The sequence below is a fragment of the Platichthys flesus genome, chromosome 15 (assembly GCF_949316205.1).
Source record: "Platichthys flesus chromosome 15, fPlaFle2.1, whole genome shotgun sequence".
NCBI classification, from domain to species: domain Eukaryota; kingdom Metazoa; phylum Chordata; class Actinopteri; order Pleuronectiformes; family Pleuronectidae; genus Platichthys; species Platichthys flesus.
Window position 1 is genome coordinate 20318033 of NC_084959.1, and position 14100 is coordinate 20332132.

Here is a 14100-nt window from a genome sequence, read left to right on the forward strand (position 1 = left end):
TGTGTGCAAATTTACCATCTTGAGAATTTTTTTTTTTTAAATAAAGGTGTCTTACTGCTCTCAAGTCAGTAACATTTCCAGTGTTGGGAAGGATACTTTCAAAACGTATTCTGTTACAGAATGCAGAATACATGCCAACAAATTTAATCTGTAACTTATTCCGTTACATTTACTAATCTGAGTAACGTATTCTGAATACTTGGATTATTCCACATTGAATTACATTTTATAAGTGTAGGAATGCGGCGTTGTTATAGTCAGTGGATCAGCAGCAGTTTAAGCTCTGTGTCCGCGGATGCGGCGGGCCAGCTGGATGTGCTGGCAGCGTGTGGATCAGCAGCTCCGTAGATCCTCGTTCATTTCCGGGTGAACGTGCAGCGGTATGGAGGCGCCGGGCCGTAGCAGGAACAGCTGAACACCTCCGTCTGTGTGTCCTCCACCAGATGGGTCAAAAGCAGAAGTTAAATTTCCCTACCTGCATGAGTGTAGTCCCAAACACATGCACAGAATGTGTCTGTGCATGTGTTTGGGACTAATGAATGCATCTTAATCTTAATCTTAGTTGAAATTGTCGTTGGCTCACTTTGTTCCAAGACAGGAGTTTCTACCTCTGTTCAGATGCACTTCACTTCCTATGCAGAGTTACCATTTATACCACTATGACACTCAGAGCTGACTCTGACTGTCCCCACTTCAGTATGCTGAATGTACCATAGTACCCATTCAGTCAGTGATTGTGCTGTTTCAATTTAGTCAGTTCACTTGATGCAAAATTTGCTGGTATGTGTGCATAACACTGATTCAGTGCTGATTTTTATATTTCGTTGTGTAGTGGGTAGCTTGGCCTATACTGGATGAACGGATATGATGTTACCAAGAACATCAAGATTCATCAGCATCTGCAGAGCTTTCATATCCATTGATGGGACTCGTGGATTTATGGATTTTGTATATTTTATATAACACTATTTCCCCATTTCATTCTCATTGTTGTTGTGTTTTTAATGTTTATGTATGTATACTATTGTATATATAATTATATTCAGATTTAAAATGTTTATCTTAAAACTGGGTCAAATTCTGGGTATTTGTTCCCATACATGACTAATAAAGCTGAATCTGATATTTTAAGTGCAAAGCTGATAATTTGACTAGGGTTCACTTGTTGCTGGCATAGGACATAGGAAAGTCAAGACCTAACAATGTTATAAAAAAAAAAAAAAAAAACAGTTCCTGCAGTTAACACTCAACACTACAGTCAAAAATAACTCCAATGCTACTTGTAGTAGAATTGGAGGCCAAGGTCACCTAAAGTAACTGTAGTATTTGAATTGACTGCTATCCTGTTTTCTTTATTGCCATATCTCTCATGTCGTTTCAGAAGTCAGGCACTCCCTACTTTGCCTGCTCCCTAATGTATTTATTTGCCCTCGTTGACTTTATGCCTGGTTTTGACCCCTTGTCGTTCATTAAACCTGAACTCTTGCTACATCTAAACTGCTCAGGTGTCGTGCTACTGTTTTCTCGTTTGCCATTTTGTGTACCCTGACAGTAACAGTATGATGATATAATGTTTCTGTGAATTAGGAAAAGCGCAATACTTTCTGACTTTTGTGGCACCCTGATAACTTTTATCTGGCTTCATCAATAAATACAACTGGATATCATCTACGTAACAACTGAAATTTAGGATATTGCCCAAAGGAGGCTTATATATAAAGTGAAATGTATCAGTCCCAGCACAGAACCCTGTGGAACTCCATGACTAGTGTTTGTGTACATGTAAGAGTCTTTGTTAACATTAACAAACTGAAATCTACATGATGAGTTTGACTTAAACATGTTCCATAAAATCTTGTGATCTTTGGAGCCAAATGCAGAACTAAGATCCACCAGGATGAGATCAAGGGTGGGCTGGATCATGTCGGACATCGGGTAATGTGAGACACCCCCTGTATATAGGCAATGGTACACACGTTTGTGGTCATTTGACCATTATGTTTTCAAGCTTCTCCCATTCTCCCCTTGCGATGAAGGAGAAGTTGGTGCTGGTGCTGCGGAAAGTATGTTTTTTTCATAAAAATGTTTTTTGTGCATAAAAGTAAATTTTCTTGCTTTGAACTTAATCAACTGTTGTGTCAAAACAAATTGAATCAGGTAGAAAAACTTATATCAAACATGTTGGTGAACTTCCAACATATAAACCATGTGATTGATGCTAGCTGAAGATTAGCCTGAGTTGCTAAGACATGTTGTTTTTCTAAAACGGTGGCTGTGGGGTAAAGTGGGACAAATGCTGTGGGGTAAAGTGGGACACTCTCTCACTTTACCCCACCATTAAGCACAAGTTAAATTTAGTCTTAAACATATTTCAGTTCATTTTCATTTCTAGAAAACATCCTGAATTAATGGGTAGATTTTACTGATATGTCATTTAGCTCGCCTAGAGGGGAGCAAATGTAAAAAATTTCCCACATTACCCTGTTTTCCCCTACATTGTCTGAGGCCATGAGAAGTTTGTTGGTAACTTTAGGCAGATGTGTTTGAAAATGTTGTGCAATATTACCTAAAAAGTGTTACCATAGAATGATGTGCCTTTAGGCACTCAATAAATTTGGTTATCAAAATAAAATGTAAAACATTAATATTTAAAATATTAATATTAAATCATAACTTTAATTGGTTAAAGTTCTCGCGGGGCACCACCCTTCATAGAAGGGAAAAGATAGCCAATTCATTGATTAAGATCAGTCTCATTTAGATCCAGTTCAATTAGAAATCTCAATATTTTACCATTAAAGATTATATAAATGAACAATGAAGGTTATGGAGTTCTTAACAGTGTAACGGTTGGCAAAATTCACTTATGCAATATTAATGACAGAACATTTGTGAAAGAAGAACATTTATTATGAACACAATAAAGTATAAAAACACAAGTTACTAAACAATCAAACTAACTAACAAGGAGGTGTGTGAGTGTGTGTGTGAATGTAAATAAGCATGCTTTAAAGAATGGTCCCTAAGATAAGAGCCCCCCCCCCCTTCTTCTGAGGTTGCTTTACGGGGGTAGGTTTAACTAGGTGGAGACTATGCGTGTGTCTGTGTAGATGTTAATCAGATAATGCAAGAGTCAGAGAGACCTACAAAGGAGGCCTGTGAAGGGCCTAACTAACAATTACTTTCAAATAACTTGTTACTACAACGTCACAGCATATATCAAACTTATAAACACACACCGATCAAATAAACAGTCTTGCTTAGCGTAGTATAATTATTAAGCCTAGATTATGTTACCAGTCCGAGGGAAAGAGGAAAAGAAGTTGCTGTTCAGTTTGCAGTTCTGTGACATCTCTGTCACGGATATGGTGAGGACCCAAAAGCAGCACAGGCAGACTAGCTGGTAGACAGGTCCAGTGGGGGGCTGTGGAGCCACAGAGCCGAGCAGGAGCGTAACCAGGAGGGAAAAGGCGAAACTCGTGGTCGAAGGCAGAAGGCTGAGGTAATGTCCAGGGCAGAGACGAGGTAGGCAGGTCAGGGATCGACGGGGTCGGCAACAGGTGATCAGTCCGGGAAGAATACGCTGGAAGTCAGGCTTAAATACAGCCAGGGCTGACACAGGTGTGAAGAGTTAGCCTGATGAGGAGGTGTGGCTGACTGGCAGAGTGGAGCAGAGACAGGTGAGTGGAAAAATACTGGCAGGCAGGAGATGAGCAGACTGTGACAGAACCCCCCCCTCAAGGGACGGCTCTCGACGTCCCAAGAGGAATGTACCAAACCGGGTGGGAGGCGGGGGCCCGGAGGCGGGCTAATACTCCTCCGAGAGTCCAGCGTCCATCTCTACCTCCAAGGTCCCGGGGAGAGTGTCGTCGTCCTCCTCAGAGTAGGGGGGCCCTGCCCGTAACCCTCCCAGTCCACCAAGTACTGGAATCCCCTCCCACGCCGGCGAGACTGCAGGATGCGACGGACAGTGTAGGAGGGACCTCCATCGATGAGGCGAGGAGGTGGTGGAGGCGCGCGGCAGGGACCAGGGCGCCTTCTCGGACCGGTTTGACCTTGGAAACATGAAACGTGGGATGAACCTGCATGGATCTAGGGAGTTTGAGCCTCACTGCCACCGGGTTGACGCTCTCCTGGATCTCGAACGGGCCGATGAAGCGAGGAGCCAGTTTCTTGGATTCCACCCGGAGGGGAATGTCACGGGTGGAAAGCCAAACCTTCTGACCCGGCTGGTAGTCCGGGGCCTTTGAGCGGTGGCGATTGGATGCCGCGGTGTAGCGGTCAGCGGCCCGGAGTAGAGCTGCCGTGGCTCGGGTCCAAGTCCTGCGACAACGGCGGATGAAGCTCTGGACAGAGGGGCAGGATGCTTCTTTCTCCAGTGCAGGAAAAAGTGGTGGCTGGAACCCATAGGTGCACTCAAAGGGGGAGAGACCGGTGGCGGAGCTGGTCAAAGTGTTGTGGGCATATTCTACCCATAGAAGTTGTTCGGACCAGCGAGTAGGGTCTTGAGACGTCATGCAGCGGAGTGCAGTTTCCATCTCCTGATTCTTGCGCTCAGTCTGGCCATTGGACTGGGGGTGGTACCCTGAGGACAGGCTGACGGTGGCTCCCAGGAGCGAGCAGAACTCCCTCCAGAACACTGAGGAAAACTGGGGACCCCGATCAGAGACCACATCCACTGGGATGCCATGGAGACGGATGACGTGGAGAAGGATTAGTTTAGCCGTCTCCTTGGCAGATGGAAGTTTGGGCAGGGGCACGAAATGTGCCATCTTGCTGAACCGATCTACCACCGTCAGGATAGTAGTGTTGCCGCTGGATGGTGGTAGACCGGTGACAAAGTCCAAAGAAATGTGCGACCAGGGACGATGAGGCACAGGCAGAGGATGTAGAAGACCGGCAGGGGCATGGTGAGCCGGCTTGTGCTGGTTGCAGGTGGGACAGGCATTGATGAAACCCTGAATGTCCTCATCCAGTGACGTCCACCAGAACCGGCGCTGCACGACGTCCTTGGTCCGTTGGATCCCTGGATGACAGGTAAGTTGAGTGCTGTGGGCCCATTGTAGGACCTCGGACCGGAGGTCCGGCGGGTCGAACAGACAGTCGGGAGGGCAAGCACTGGGACCAGCCTGGTCTTGGGCGGCGGCCCTGACCCTCTCCTCTATCTCCCATGTGAGTGTGGCCACCAGACGGGAAGAAGGCAGGATAGTGTCTGGGTCGGTCCTGTCCCCCTCCTCTTCCAAGAACCGACGGGACAGGGTGTTGGTTGTCCCTCTCCTATCGACCCCGGTCGATAGGAGAGGGAAAAGTTGAAGCGGGTCAGGAAGAGTGCCCATCGAGCCTGGCGGGAGTTCAGTCTTTTAGCAGAACGGAGGTACTCCAGGTTCTTATGGTCCGTCCATACCAGAAACGGCAATTTGGTCCCCTCGAGCCAGTGTCGCCACTCCTCCAAAGCCAACTTAACGGCGAGGAGTTCTCGGTTCCCAATGTCGTAATTCCTCTCTGCCGGGGTCAAACGTCAGGAATAGAAGGCGCAGGGGTGCAATTTTTGGTCAGAGGCTGCTCTCTGGGACAAGATGGCCCCCACTCCTAAGTCAGAAGCGTCCACCTCGACCACGAACTGCCGTTCAGGGTCCGGCATTCGGAGGATGGGGGCCGAGGTGAATCGTGTTTTCAAGGCCTGAAAAGAGTCATTGGCGGCCGTGGACCACAGAAAAGGCACCTTGGAGGAGGTAAGAGCAGTGAGGGGGGCCGCCACCGAACTGTAGCCCCTGATGAACCTCCGGTAGAAGTTGGCGAAGCCCAGGAAACGTTGAAGCTGCTTGCGGGAATCAGGAGTGGGCCAAGTGGTGAAGGCAGAAACCTTAGCTGAGTCCATCTCCACGGTCCCTCTCCCTATGACGGACCCCAGGAAGGAGACAGACGAGGCGTGAAACACACACTTTTCAGCCTTGACGAACAGGGAGTTTTCCAGGAGGCGTTGGAGGACCTTCTGGACGTGATGCACATGTTCCTCTCTGGAGCGGGAGAAGATCAGAATGTCATCAAGGTACACAAAGACGAACCTGTTCAGCATGTCCCTGAGCACGTCATTCACCAGAGCCTGGAATACAGCAGGGGCGTTGGTGAGGCCGAAAGGCATCACCAGGTACACGTAGTGACCGGTGGGGGTATTGAACGCTGTCTTCCACTCGTCCCCCTCGCGGATCTGGACCAGGTGATAGGCGTTGCGCAGGTCAAGCTTGGTGAATATGGTGGCTCCCTCTAGGAGCTTGAAAGCTGAGGAGATGAGAGGCAGGGGATATCGGTTCTTAATTGTCATGTCATTTAATCCACGATAATCAATGGAGGGGCGGAGTGTCTTGTCTTTCTTCTCAACGAAGAAGAAACCGGCTCCAGCCGAAGACGAGGAAGGGCGGATGATGCCCGCCGCTAGACCGTCATTGATGTAAGTCTCCATCGCCCCCCTCTCAGGAACGGACAGGGAATACAGGCGTCCTCTGGGCGGCGTGGCACCGGGCTGGAGGTTGATGGCGCAGTCGTAGGGCCGATGTGGGGGAAGGGAGGTTGCCTTGGCCTTACTGAAGACCTCCCTGAAGTCCAGATACGTAGCCGGGACTCCCAGTACATCAGTGGAAGAACTGGTCCCGGCAGAAGATCGTGGTGCGGCAGCTTGCTTGAGGCAGACTTGGTGACAGGAAGAACTCCACCCCAGGATCGCCCCTGTGGTCCAATCAATGTGTGGATTGTGACGTCGGAGCCATGGGAACCCCAGAAGGAGAGGATGACGAGGAGGGTGCAGGATTTGAAACTGGAGTGTTTCGTGGTGGTTCCCGGAGATTAACATCCGTATAGGCGCTGTCAGGTGGGTAACAGTTACCAAAAGTCGGCCATCCAGCGCGTTGGTGGAGACTGGAGCTGGCAGGGGAATCTGACCGACACCCAGTTGCAGAGCTAGGTCAGAATCCATAATGTTGGCATCAGAGCCAGAGTCAATGAGGGTGGCGAGGGGCTGGGATCCCTCAGGCAGTAGCAGGCGGACCTGGCACAGAGATCGTGGGTTGGAGGAGGCGTTAGATGTATGACTCACCAGGAACTCCTTCCTTCCTGGTGAGCCCGACCTTTTAGCGGACAACCGGAGATAAAGTGTCCCGCTTGGCCACAATACAGGCAGAGGTTCCCCTCGCGGCGTCTCCTCCTCTCTTCTGGAGTTAGACTGGCCCGACCCACCTGCATGGGTTCAGGCTCCCCTGAAGACCAGCTGCCAGAACGCATCGATACCCCGGAAGCCGCTGGTGACGGGGCGGGCTGGCGTCGTCCCGCGAGCCCCTGATGTCTCTCCCGCTGTCTCATTTGAATGCGACGGTCGATGCGGGATGCCAGCTCGATGATGCCATCGAGAGTGGAGGGGAGTTTGTATGAAATCAGTTCGTCCTTAATGTAGTCAGCGAGCCCCATCAGGAATGCGTCGCACTGGGCAGCCTGGTTCCACTCGCTGGAGCTAGCCTGGGTGCGGAAGTGGATGGAGTAATCAGCCACTGAACGAGACCCTTGGTTCAGACCCAGAAGCCCTCCTGAAGCGTCCGGACCTCGGGAAGCTTCTCCGAACACTTTGCGGAGCTCAGCGGCGAAGGCTTGGAAAGAAGAGCACGCTGGAGTGCGACGCTCCCACTCGGCTGTTTCCCACAGCCGAGCGCGCCCCGTCAGATGATTCACGGTGAACGCCACCCGGGCGTCCTCAGAAGCGAAGGTGTGGGGCTGGAGGGCGAACAGGATGGAACAGTTCGTGAGGAACGGGCGGCAGCCGTCCGCGTCCCCGGCGTAGTGTTCAGGAACCCCCACACGAGGCTCCGAGACGAAAGCAGAGGCAGAGGCAGAGGCAGACGGGGCTGGTGGAGGCTGGACTGGTTCTGGAGGCAGAGCAACAGCTTGAGCAAAAGCTGAGGTGAGCTGTTGGACCTGCGAGGCTAGCGAGGTAAACGCCTGCTCCTGTTTAGCCACCGCTTGATGAACCTCTGCTGAGTTTGAAAGAAACAGCGCCCCGTGGTGCTGGAGCATCGCCTCTACATTCTCCAGGCGATCCATCGGCGTGTGTGCTGGGTCCATGTCTGGCCAGATTGTACTGTCATGGATATGGTGAGGACCCAAAAGCAGCACAGGCAGACTAGCTGGTAGACAGGTCCAGTGGGGGGCTGTGGAGCCACAGAGCCGAGCAGGAGCGTAACCAGGAGGGAAAAGGCGAAACTCGTGGTCGAAGGCAGAAGGCTGAGGTAATGTCCAGGGCAGAGACGAGGTAGGCAGGTCAGGGATCGACGGGGTCGGCAACAGGTGATCAGTCCGGGAAGAATACGCTGGAAGTCAGGCATAACGCACAAGACAATCTGGCACTGAAGCAGAGACAGGAGCAGGCTTAAATACAGCCAGGGCTGACAAAGGTGTGAAGAGTTGGCCTGATGAGGAGGTGTGGCTGACTGGCAGAGTGGAGCAGAGACAGGTGAGTGGAAAAATACTGGCAGGCAGGAGATGAGCAGACTGTGACAGTCTCCTGGCTTTGTGGTCGTAGAGTTCTGCATTCGCGATTCTGTCGAGCCGTGTGCTCAGATGCTGGTTTCCTGCAGGACATTGCGTCGCTGCGAGGAGTTTTGTAGAGCTTGAAGGGCGAGGAGATTTCCTTGAGAAGGGTGCACCTCTGACCTCCGGTTGTGGGTTGGATAGAGAAGGAAGCTGGATCAGCCAGGCCCCCCCCTTGGCGATGTAGAAGAAGAGAGGCTGGACAGCCTGCTGGCCTTCGAAGGATTGTAGAAAGAGAAAGATCTTGGGGAGACCTCTCCTTATATTGGCACCGGTGACCTCACAGGTCTTGGACCAGAGTGACCAATAGGAGTTGACCCTGGTGGTTCTTGACACCTTTGTGTGACATTGCCCAGACCCCAGGACATGCAGCATCCTGTTACATCCTCTGGGAGACTGAGTTCCTTGACTTTCTAAGATCAATGGAACCTGTGGCATCTTGGGGGATTGAGTCCACTCCAGCACATGCAGGCATGTTTGTAGCAAGTTTGACTGAAAGGAGGCCTGTGGTTTGCACAAAAACCATGTCTCAACAAAAATCTGTCTCTGTTCTAATCTCCAATCATGTTTTTACCTACAACTAAAATTAGCACGCTACATTCTGAAATTGAACACTGGATCATCACAAAGGCTTTCCTATCCATCGAGAACACACTGAAGGCCTTCTTTTACTTTTCTCGATGATGCACAGGGCTGTAACCATCCATGAATAATCACTGCTCAGTGGACTTTTCTAAGGGGCTATACAATTTAAAATAATCAATCACTGTATTGGTCTATTCAAATTTATATTAATAGATCCTTATATGGATTTTTTTTTTTCAAATGTAAGCATTATTGATAATTTATATCCTTCATTGTGCTTTGACTGAACATTAAAAATCATAATTTAGTGGAGAATGACTATCCTTAGGTAATTATGTGGCAATATTGTAGATTAGTACTGGACATTTTGTTGGCCACAGGAAGACAGCGTTGCTCTGAACAATGGGCTCATTCAAAGGAGTGTTGTTTTTCACGGCCAGCACCTCAGTGCTTCTGCCCAGGATTGAATTTATATCAGACTTTGAAAAGGTCACTTAAGCTGTGCAGGCCTGTGGGGGTTGGCAGTTATATTAACATGGGGTCCACTGTCCCTTCTGGCCCTCCCCATGAGTGGAGTTACTTTAGTGTCATGGCTGTTACCATGTGTCACATGAGCCTGCAGTTTTTCTGTCTGCATATTAAGCAGCAGTAATGGAGCTTGGAGGACGTTCTTGTAACGACAGGCCTTCTGGTCCATTCATCTTTGAAGAAGCACCAATCACCCTCCCCGCTGTTATTCCGTGGCAACTCCTCTAAGATCAGCTTCTCAGCTGTCACAGGGCTCCACTGCTACACACCCGAATGTGGGGGCTGATGGAGACCAACATCAGCCTCTGGCAGCTGTTCAGACTTATAGGCTTTCTTGCTTGAAGGCTGACTCTAAGCAGCCAAAAATGACAACAAATGCTTTTTCACCGTTGTGGTCGCCGTCTGGGCCACTTAGGATAACATCCTCGAACCACGTCGGCTCCTTGGGGTCACACTTTAAGGACGGCCACTTCAACTCAGCCGTCACACTTGGAGATCTTTGGGGAACTGTAGTTAGAAGTGCAGCTCTCAAACTTTGAAGCAGTTTCTCCTTTTGAAATGAAATTTTAATCTGTTTCCTGGCTAGAGGACACACTCTTATTTGAAAGCCATGACTAATTATTTATTAATTATTATTGTTAATTGTGGTCTCAGGGGAAGGAAGGAACTTAATTGCTAAATCAAACTGCATTATTTCTGGTTCACCTCAAGCTCTGCATTATGATTTAAAAAAAAATCAGCAGCAAGCAGTTTTGTAATTTGAAGCACTTCATCGAAGAGAGGTCCCTGAAATTGTCTTATCTCATGGATCGCTTTGGTGCAAAAGACACAAACTAGGAGGTAAAACACAATGAAGCGCCTTAGAGCCATGAGAGAATGGAATCAGATTCTGAGAATAATGCCATCATTACAAGTCACACCTTTACAAAATAAGACGTCACGTCATTGACAATATCAAACTATTGATTACAGCAGCTTTAAATCATGAATTAATCTTAATAGTATCATGTGAGCTCTATTTTGGCTTCATCAAAGACTTTATTCTGGGATCATTTTGCCAAACTCATTCAATACAGGCTTTTCCAAAATAAGCCCTGTTCTTTGCCTTGTTCTGTGGTTTTCCAGGGGATTGGAAATGTAATCATTTGGACCAATGAAGCCAAACTGCACATTTAATCAAATCTTTAGGTCCAAATTAGACTGATGCTGGTTAAGGGGCCACAACATTCTCACTGTTACCAATGCTGCTGTGGTAGATGTCTTAATGCTGCGTTAACATTCACCTGATACAATCTGACCTGCACTGATTGTTGTTTCAAAGGCTAATTGATTCACTTGTCTGAGAATATTCACACATGAGTGTGACTCATTTAGGAAAGACACTGCCTCTGCTTTGTATTGCTCCCTGGTTTGAGCTTGCTCGTCAAACAAGTCACTCATTATAATGCAGCAGCAGCGTACTTGATATCTGACATTTCATTTATTGGACTAACCAAAAGATTAATCTCCTCAAAGCTGCACTGGGAAACTTTGTTCATCTGCAGTCAGATAATGACAGAAAGAAAAGTATTTAAACGATTTGACATCTTGATCCTCAATTCATGTCATGCAATTCTAATAAAGGGAACCACAGCAGCAAATGATCTAACACTGGTGAGACAACTTCTCTCTGTGAACAGTGATGTTCAGAATGAAGTCCGGATTTCTGTCGTAAAACAGTATCCCAGTCTGATTTAGCATTGTGCAAAGTTGAAGGAGCAGAAATAGGGGTGTCATATATTTCACACATACTCCTTGCTGGTGACTATATTACCACAATGCAACTAATTTGTCATGAACCAGTTTGGTTTGAGTGTTGAGCGTGCTAAGGTATCTATGACAATCCTGTTTTTAACTAACATTGACTTGTCGTTCATGTGCAGTCCAAAAAGTGTGACTAAGCGAACTGTTCGTGTCAACTGTGCTTGCTCCAGGCGCAACCATTCCACCTATACTGGAATGGAATGTTGGATCAGGTACGGATGGCTGGAGGGCCGACACAGAGCCTCATTTTAGTATAGATGGAACCTGTGGGCATGTAGGTGGAAAAGAACAAGTAGCCCTTAAGTTAGTGTTGAGGTAGTCAGCTATTTTTAGATTTTTAGATTCCTAAAAAAGAGGAAGGTCTACTGTTAATCAGAAGCCTGAACAGCAGCCCTGAAATAGATCATTATAAAGCTTAAGAGACAACATAACATTTACCTCAGTTTTATTGTGATGAGCCGTAATGTGTCTCCTCTTATCAGCTATTTTATGGCCACTTCCCTTAAGCAATACATTTATATTCTTTGTTTATCTTGAACAAAATGGGCTCAGACATCCCCTTGTTTCTTTCTCTCAAGCTCTGTTGTCATTGTTAACGTGCAGTAAGTTCAGAGTCAAGAGTTTCTGACCTCCTACCAGAAAAAGTGAACACGACTCAAATTTAGACATTAGCTGTAAATGCCAACCAAAATTAACATGACGTATAACTGATTTAATAGGATAACACTTTCTATCAACCTGGATACTGTAAAGAGTAGGTTCAAGTGTCTGATTACCAATAAAAAGTATCATTGTCAGCCATGTTTTTTGTTTGCACTCTAGGAGGTTTCAATAGGGCAATTCTCAAGTTCCATGTTGTGTTTTTGTCACAGTAATGTTGATAGAGTCATTGTCCCTGTCTCATCTCAGTCAAAGGTTGGCTGATGAACATAATTCTTCATCATTTGGATTAATGAAATTAACAATAATCTCAATTTAGACCCTCAGTCTAGTTGCAAACATATTTTGCAGTCTACTTTAGTTGAGTCTAACATACGTTGTAATCTGCTGTTAAATTTCACCAGCGCAAACACGTATTGTATAATTTCTGCTCCTGGATTCCTATCCAGCTCTGCCACCCTGAATCATTTAGCAGTCCATCTTAATATTGATCAATGTATTCCCAAATTCAACTTATATCTTGTTTGCACTCCTGTAATTTGACAGATTTTCCACGCTGGCTGTCTGTTGACCTCTTTGAAACTCTCTTGCCTCGCAACGCTTCAGTTTGCTCTCATTTCAGACATTTATCATTGTGTCACTTTGCTGACAGAGTTAATGTGCTATTTTAAGCTAGATGAAGCTTGCCGTGGCTGATAACACAGTAAATTGCCCTTGTCTTAATGAGCCAGTTATGCTCTATATTGTCAAGAACAATCTGTTATCTGGAGAGGGTTTCGGCATCCTCATTAGTGTGTTGTGCTTTGTGTAGCATTATTCAGAGTGAATATACAAACAGGGATCGGCTCTGGTGGGTTGACAGAGGCACTTTTTAAGCAAATTTTTGCTTTACTGTCTTTACTGACCACAAGGTTAAAGGATATCTCAACAACAAAACCATCCACATTCATGGAAGTTATTAGAAAACACTTAATGTGCATGCTGTTATTTAAAATGTGTTGTTTATCAATCAATCAAATTTTAATTTTTGGAGCCCATATTCACAAATTACATTTCATCTCATAGGGCTTTCACAGGGTGTGACATCTTCTGTCCTTAACCCTCAGCAAGAGTAAGGAAAAACTACAAAAAACCCTTTTAACAGGGTAAAAATATGTAGAAACCTCAGAGAGAGCCACATGTGAGGGATCCCTCTCCCAGGACGGACAAAAGTGCAATAGATGCCACGTGCAGGAGAACATCATCAAAGTCTCTAGCAGCATTGATGAGGGTAGACATCCCGAAGGACAACCCAAACATGACATGCCAAGCAGTCCCGCTGCAAGCACAGTCCATGCTCAGCAACCATCTAGACCACGATCCACCATCCAGACCAGACGCCACTCCAGTCCTCAGTCACCGTCCACCGCCGCCCACCAGGAGGACCCATCACAAGCCACCACCGCGGTCCTGGTCCACCGCCCGTGCCCAATGCCAACGCGACACAGGGTCCGCCACCAGCACCATGATCAGCCCACATGACTCAGAATCCACCACACTGGATCCAACACCGCGACCCCCGGTGCGCGATCCACAAACCGTAATCCATGGTGCGGTCACAGAGGCCCTGGATCTGCGGGTGATAAAGCAAAGGGATTCCGGGGAAGGGGGATAGGGATGGAGAAGAGGAAGGAGAAGCTGGAAAGAGAAGCTCCGTGTGTCATGTGTCATAAAATAGAACACGTAACGTTCTGGCGCACTAATTAGCTCTAACTATAAGCTTTATCAAAAAGGAAGGTTTGGAGCCTACTTTTAAACGAACAGATGGTGACTGCCTCCCGAACTGAAAGTGGTAGATTATTCCACAGCCGAGGGGCTTGATGGCTAAAAGCTCTGGCTCCTACTCTACTTTTAGAGAATTTAGGGACGACAAGTAGGCTTGAATTCTGGGAGCGGAGTGCTCTAGTGGGTTTA